Source organism: Myotis brandtii, unplaced genomic scaffold (assembly GCF_000412655.1).
Source record: "Myotis brandtii unplaced genomic scaffold, ASM41265v1 scaffold1234, whole genome shotgun sequence".
NCBI lineage: Eukaryota > Metazoa > Chordata > Mammalia > Chiroptera > Vespertilionidae > Myotis > Myotis brandtii.
Genome location: NW_005354309.1, coordinates 329,866 through 337,543, shown reverse-complemented (window position 1 = coordinate 337,543; position 7,678 = coordinate 329,866). Strand labels below are relative to the sequence as shown.

The 7,678-nt window shown below is 48.2% G+C and overlaps 1 protein-coding gene across 1 annotated transcript in view; it reads left to right on the top strand.

Annotated features, from left to right (window-relative positions):
- Positions 1 to 399, top strand: part of SLC44A2 (solute carrier family 44 (choline transporter), member 2) — a 44,541-nt gene extending 44,142 nt beyond the window's left edge. Inside the window, exon 23 of the mRNA XM_014533972.1 lies at positions 1 to 399. This exon is cut by the window's left edge and continues 884 nt beyond it. The gene's annotated coding sequence lies outside the window, so the exon portion shown is untranslated.
- The last annotated feature ends 7,279 nt before the right edge of the window (positions 400 to 7,678 follow it).

The following is a 7,678-nucleotide window of genomic DNA, read 5'->3' as shown; positions in this document are numbered from 1 at the left end:
TCTTCCCTTCCTCTGCCAGTGATGGACACAGCTCTCTTTGTAAGAGAGAAAAGAAACTGAATCCACCCAAGGGACAATTTCAGGGGAAGGGGTGCAAGGCAAATGCTGCCTGCACGCCGGACCTCCCTGCCCCGTCACCTCATCTTGAGGATCCTTTTGCCAAATTGGTTGAACTCAGGACCTGGTTTCCTGGTTTCCTCTCCGCCATATCCTAAGGCCCCCGACTTCATGTCTTTGTTCATCAGCACAGTCCCAGGATCCCCGAGAGGGAGAGATTCCCGCCTGGGGTCTCCATGTCCTGCGCCTGTCGCCAGTCCTCCCTCCTCCCTCCCTGTTCTGTCCACACATCCCTGCGTGTAACTGCATTCCAACCACTAATAAAGTGCCTATTGTAACAGAGCCCAAGCCTGGAGTGTTTGTGGGGGCTGCGGGAGGCTGGTAAGAAGAACCCCAGCTGGTATAGCCCTGGAATTCTCTGAGCTGGGGTGACTGTATCCAGGGGAAAAGGGGCCAGGGAGCCCTGTCTGCTGGCCCCGTCTCCGCCTGGATTCCACCGTGCAAGCAGCTCAGGTTTCTCCTGAACAAATGTCCCTTATTAGGTTCTGGTGCCTGGACTCCAGAAGGCGGCCACAGGCTATTCACCTCCCACCCCACCCCGCTCTCCACTTCCCGCCTCCCCCTCTTCGGTCACATGGCCTGGACATGTCCCGAGGCCTGCTTTGTCCCCTGGCCCAGGCACCTCAGGTGCCACCGTTTAGCTCATTTGGATCTGCAAAGTGGCACCCTGCCAGGCTGCCTGGAAGCTCGCTGCTGCCCCCTGCTGCCAGCTGTCACCATCACCTCCAAGCCAAGTGCCCCACCGTGTTAACTGCCTTTCTTACTCCTACTAGTATGTGCCCTTGCCTGGAATTTTTTCTTAAGTAGCCACCATTTTTTATTTATTTATTTTTTTACTACTTTCTATCTGCATATCATACCTTGCTTCATTGCTCTCCCACTAGTAAGTTTATTAAGGCAAAGAGGTTGCCTAGCCAGCAGGAACGGGGCCAGGGTTCCTTGACCCTAAAGCCCACACCCGCTAACCTGTACTAAGGTTCTCTGGGTTCCTTGTTTATCTCCAGCTTCAAGTATGTTTTTTCACTTTACCGCAGCTCCTGTTAGCCTCACCTCCAAAATATTTCCTAAACATGCCCACTTCTCCCCATATCTTCAGCCCTCAGCCCTCATTATCACTCCCCTGGACCATACAGTCCCTCACGCTGGTCCCTAGCTCCTGCCATCATGTTCCCCCAACACGTGCAGAGGGGGACCTGTGAACAACTGAATGAGTTCACACCTCTGCTCAAGAACCATCCATGGCTCCCACCTTATTCAGAGTACAAGCCAAAGTTCTCCCTGCAGCCCATAGGCCCTGCCCCATCTGCCCCATCACCTTCCCCTTGCTGGTTCATCCAGCTACTCTGGCCCCAGGGCTTGTGCCTCAAATGCTCTCCACCTGGTTTTTTGCATGGTTAGCTCCTCATTCCTTCCACTTTCAGCTTAGGGATCACCTCCTCCAGGAAGCCTTCCCTGCTCCCCTAAAGTTGGCCTCTCTTGGTGACAACCACGTCAACCTGTTTTGCGGGAAGCCATCCACTGCCAATACTATCATGAGAGTGCACCAAGGAATGAGGAAGGCCGATGGACCTTGGGCATTAGCAGGGCTCATGCCAAGCACCATTGTTCTGTTGACTTAGTGGTGGCTCGAAGCAATTTCCTGACCTAATAACATCAAAGTAAATGTTTACTGAACCTTACTGATCTTTACTGATCTTTATTGACCTTAGAGACAGTCTGCCTGCTACCTGTTTGCTGTGCTTTACTGAGGACAAGATGTGTATCTAAAATTGAATAAATAGCGGACAAGGCCAGGTTTTGGTGTGCCTCTCCAAGAGAGAGGTCTCTGCCTGGCCCCCATGCCTTCTACATTCATGTTTCTTGTCTAGTGTTTTCATTTGTGCGCCGGCCCCTCCTTCAGACCCTGAACCCTAGCCGTGAAGGTCGCGGCATTGTTTATTTTCTTCATGGCGCTGGTCACAATCTGCAATTATTTATTTGTGTTTTTACTTACTACATATCAACCTTCTTGCCCAGAATGTCAGCTCAAAGGGGACCCAGGTCGTGCCTCTTCTTCTTTTTTTAAATATGTTTTTATTGATTTCAGAGAGAAACATCAATGATGAGAGAGAATCATTGATCGGCTGCTTCCTGCACGTCCCCCACTGGGGATCAAGCCTGCAACCCAGGCATGTGCCCTGACCGGGAATCGAACCCAGGACCCTTCAGTCCCCAGGCTGACGCTCTATCCACTGAGCCAAACCGGCTAGGGCTCGTGCCTCTCCTTTACCACCTTATCCCAGGGCAGGATGGAGTGCCTGGTACACAGCAGGCACTCAGTATACAGGCATGGAACAACTGAATGAATATAAAGAGCTTACTTTACTTAGCATAGCGCCTGCCCCAGGGGAAGGTGCACAGTATTAGTGACTGCTGTTAGCATTGAAGTTCCCTGTCTTTTATGCATGCTCACAGCCCTCTGGCTGCTGTGTGCAGACTGTCTGATAGAAAACAGAGCACTGAGACCAATCAGGAGGCTACTGCACTAGTTCCGGCACACGCTGATGACTTTTATGCATGCTCACAGCCCTCTGGCTGCTGTGTGCAAAGACTGTCTGATAGAAAACAGAGCACTGAGACCAATTAGGAGGCTACTGCACTAGTTCCGGCACACGCTGATAATGGGCTGGACGCAGGTAGTCTTGGTGAGGGTGATGAAAAGCGTGCCAGTTTTGGATGTCATTTGATGATGGAGCTGACCTGCTTGATCATAGGTGACATGTGAGAGGAAAAAGAGGAGTCAAAGAAACAAGAGTAAAGCAGAGCTGTTGGGGAGCAAGCTCAGGCAGAATCCTGCAGAGGGCACCCGTTGCCTGACCCTGCAGGGAGCTCTGGAGGATGTTATATTTTCGAGTTGTCCTACATTGGTAAGTCCTTGACTGAAGGTCACCCAAGGGGAACATTTAAGCTCCCGGGCACTTCTGATCCTCTGAATGTGCAGCAAACGGCCCAGAGCCCAGGGTAGTGCTCCAAGAGTTACAGGTGCAGGCCATCAGACAAAAGCACACAAAACCCTGGCAATGATGCAGAGAAACAATAAGATCCAAAGGGATCCGGGCAGGACAGTGTTCTGTACAGGGAGGTTGATTTTGGACCCACCGAATGTAACATTTCCAAGGAAAGTCATCACACAAATGGTTGGATGTGTGTGCCTGAACTTCAGGGGAGGGTTCCCAGGCTGGAGGCATGCAACCAGGAATGCTCGGTGTTTTGAAGGTCTTTCAAGTCAGCTGGCTTCCTGAGGTCACCTGGGAAGTGAGTGTAGACCAAGCATGTCAAACTCAAAGGCTAACACGGGCCAAATAAACAAGGTGTAAGTGTATGTGGGCCGCAAAAAAACAAAAGCTTCAGTTTTCCTAGAAACATAGGTTTATTTCGATAGAGACATGGTGAATACAAAGGGCTGAAATAAATGAGTCATCGTTAACATAAAATAATAGAACATTTTATTTTATTTTTTTAAAATATATTTTATTGATTTTTTACAGAGAGGAAGGGATAGAGATAGAGAGTCAGAAACATCGATGAGAGAGAAACATCGATCAGCCGCCTCCTGCACATCTCCTACTGGGGATGTGCCCGCAACCCAGGTACATGCCCTTGACCGGAATCGAACCTGGGACCTTTCAGTCCGCAGGCCGACGCTCTATCCACTGAGCCAATAATAGAACATTTTAATAAAAATTAATATTTTTGCTTGAACATTAACTTACCAGACACTGACTAACTGCACAAATTAATAAGTATAACGCAAATAAACCTATTTTTCTTGTTCTCCGAAAGTGAAATATTTCTGATGTGCACACCAAACAAGTCAGTACAAGACAAATGATGTGGAAATCGGCTGCTAAAATATTCGCTGCTAGTATTAGTATTCGCTGCATGTAAGGTGGGTAAGGGAAATGAATGCAACACGATTATAGTAATCAGTCATTAGCGAACATTGTAGTTTGTTATTAATAATTATGTATAACAGGATATTGTAAAAATTAAGGTCCAAAATTTTAATTAAAATGTTTCTTACGTTATATTGGCTGGGCCGCAAAAATATTTGTTGTGGGCCGCATGCAGCCCGCGGGCCGTGAGTTTGACGTGCTTGGTGTAGACCAGCCGTAGGCAAACTATGGCCCTCAGGCCAGATCTTACGTTATATTGGCTGGGCCGCAAAAATATTTGTTGTGGGCCGCATGCAGCCCGCGGGCCGTGAGTTTGACGTGCTTGGTGTAGACAGAGGTGAAGTCTGAGCCCTGGGGAGAGAAGAAGAAAAAGTGGATGCAGGGGAGAACCAGAGAGGGGCCTCTGGGGCTAAGTGGAAGGTAGGGAATATGGGCACAAGTGCTCCTGGCTATGGTGGCAGAATAATATGCACACAGGGACTGTTTTCTTGGGAAATAAGAAGCAAGGCCATCAGCTGAGTGTGGAGTGTAGGGAGGTGTTGGAAGCTGTGAGAAGAAAGTATGAGAAATCATCCAGTTGCATGGGAAAGCACCACATAAACGAGGACTGTTAGGGAGGTTGTGTGTGTGGGTTTCTTTCTCCCCCTCCCCCCCAACTTTCAAGGTGAGAGGTGCAGGCAGAGAATTGGATTTAGCTGGGATGACAGACGTGCAGACACTTGAAGGTGTGTGCAAGGGAGGGGTGCAGGACGGATCCGATCCCTTCACTGCCCCAAATCCTCCCACAGCTCTCAGTGCACTCACAGTGAAAGCCACTGTCCACATGTGGTCCACAGGGCTCTGCCAGGACTATCTGCTGTCTCCTGAATGTCCTTTCCTCCCCGCCTCCCTCACTTACCCCACTCCAGCCCCTGGATCCTCCTTGCTGCTGCTTCTATAAGCACAGTCCACCTCTGGGACTTTGCACTGCCCGTTTTTTCTGCCTGGAAGGCTCTTCTCCCAGTAATCTGCTTGCCCTCCATCTCTCGGCTCCCCATAGGGATTTTCTGTGCACTGACTGACTTAGAATTGCACCTACCCCAGCCCAGCACCAACCCCCCCTTATTTTTGTCCATTGCTCTTGCCTCCAGGGGACATATGATGTACTTCGATTATTGTGTATTGCCTGCCCCCCGCCCCATCAGCTCCATGATGGTTTCTTCACTGTGTTGCCCGACAGCTGCCCTCCTGGATGGTCTGTGAGTTACCAACAGACTTTACTCAAGATCTTTTCCCCTTGGATTGGCCAGCATTTATTTCTGTGGTTTGCAACTCTGAGAGGTACAGACCCCGAGTGACCCAGGATGAGGCCAGCGGGAGGGGAATCCCTGCCCTTTCAGAAAGGAGGCATGCAGGCACAGGTGTGCCAACCAGTTACAGGCTGGCCGAATGCCCAACGTGGCCCAGAAAACTAACAGACACAGAAAAGGCCATGCTGTATGTTTGCAATCCTGTAACATTCTACAACAGGTAAAGCTAATCCTGGTGATGTAAGAAAGGGGCTGGGGATTGGGTAGGACGGGCAGGAAGGAACTTCCTGGGGTGGTGACAATGTTCCTTATTTTGATTGGGGTGGTGTTTACACAGGTGTATACTATAAAAATATATGCCACGCTGTACACTTATGATTGCAGATATTACACCTTAATTTTTTTTAAGTGGATTAAGGGCCCTAGCCGGTTTTGCTCAGCAGATAGAGCGTCAGCCTACGAAATGAAAGGTCCCAGGTTTGATTCTGGTCAAGGCCACATGCCCAGGTTGTGGGCTCGATCCCCTGTGGGGGGCTTGCAGGAGGCAGCCCATCAATGATTCTTTCTCATCATTGATGTTTCTATCTCTCTCTCTCCTTCTTCCTTCCTCTCTGAAATCAATAAAAATATTTTTTTAAAAAACCACAAATGTATTTTAAAAAAGTGGATTAAGGGAAATCAATAAAAATATATTTTTTTAAAAACCACAAATGTATAATAATAAAAAAGTGGATTAAGGAATGTGGGGAGTTCCCTTTGGCTCATCTATCTGTGAGGCTGGACTGACCTGGGCATAGTGGGGCACAGGTGTTGGGGGAGACCCGTGCATTCCCTCACCTGCTGTTGCGAGCGCTCTAAGCCAGACACTTCACATAGTAGATATACAGGAGTAAACGAGGACCTTGTTGCCTGGTCTCGTCAAGTTTACCATCTAACAAGGGAGACAGCAACTAAATATGTATCAGTGGTTCTCAACCTTCTGGCCCTTTAAATACAGTTCCTCATGTTGTGACCCAACCATAAAATTATTTTCGTTGCTACTTCATAACTGTAATGTTGCTACTGTTATGAATCGTAATGTAAATATCTGATATGCAGGATGGTCTTAGGCAACCCCTGTGAAAGGGTCATTCGACCGCCAAAGGGCTCGCGACCCACAGGTTGAGAACCGCTGTATAGGTGATAATAAACACTTGGAAGAAAAATACAGCAGGGCAATTGGATAGTGCCCTTTGGGAAATGATGATCAGGGCAGGAGAGTTGAGAGCTGAGAGAAGGAGGGAGCTCTGTACATGGAGGGAAGAGTGCTTCAGACAGAGGAAACAGCCAGGGCAAAGGCCCTGAGGTGAGAGGGTGCTTGACTGAACATGTGGAGCAAGGTGTTAAAGGACACATCAAGCTGTGTACCATGGGCTTGCATCCTCCCAGGCCAGTGGCACCAGCAGAAGGAACTTCCAAGATGATCGGAGGCAAATTCTAGAGCTGCCTCTCCTTTGGCCCGTTTCAGCAAAATGTCATCTCCAACCAGTCACTGGACCAGGGGAGCCATGGGCTTCTGAGGGGCCAGACCCAGGGCGAAGGCAGGGAGGCAGGGCAAAGTGGAGGAGAGGTTGCTCCCTAAAGGCAAGTCTCAGTCCTCAGAACGAGGAGGACCAGCAGGCAAAGTCACAAATAGCTGCTCTGTGGGATGAGAGAGCAAGACCTAGGGCAGCAGTGAGAATCCTGGCAGGTGAAGATGACCATAAGGTGGTTTAGGCCCCACACATGGCCCAAAGCTAGCATCACTGTGTCTGACTGTATGTGTATTTTTTCCCCCACAACTCTCAACATCCTGTAGCTCAAATGAGGTGGCCACAACTTAGTTTCACTTTCACTCCATTTTTTATTTTAATTTTAAAAATTGTTATAAAATACACATAAAAGCACCGTAATGATTTTTCTTTTGTTGTTTTTTTCACCTTAACCATTTTTTTAAAATGATTTTATTCCAGAAACACCAATCAGAAAGGATATATGCATCCCTATGTTCATAGCAGCACAATTTACCATAGTGAAGTTCTGGAAACAGCCTAAGTGCCCATCAGCAGATGAATGGATTAGAAAACTGTGGTACATCTACACACTGGAATACTATGCTGCTATAAAAAAGAAGGAATCTTACCATTTGCAACAGCATGGACGGAACTGGAGAGCATTATGCTAAGTGAAATAAGCCAGTCAATGAAAGAAAAATACCACATGATCTCACTCATTTATGGATAATAAAGACCATTATAAACTGATGAACAAAAATAGATACAGAGGCAGAGCAGCATCAAACAGACTGTCAAACTACAG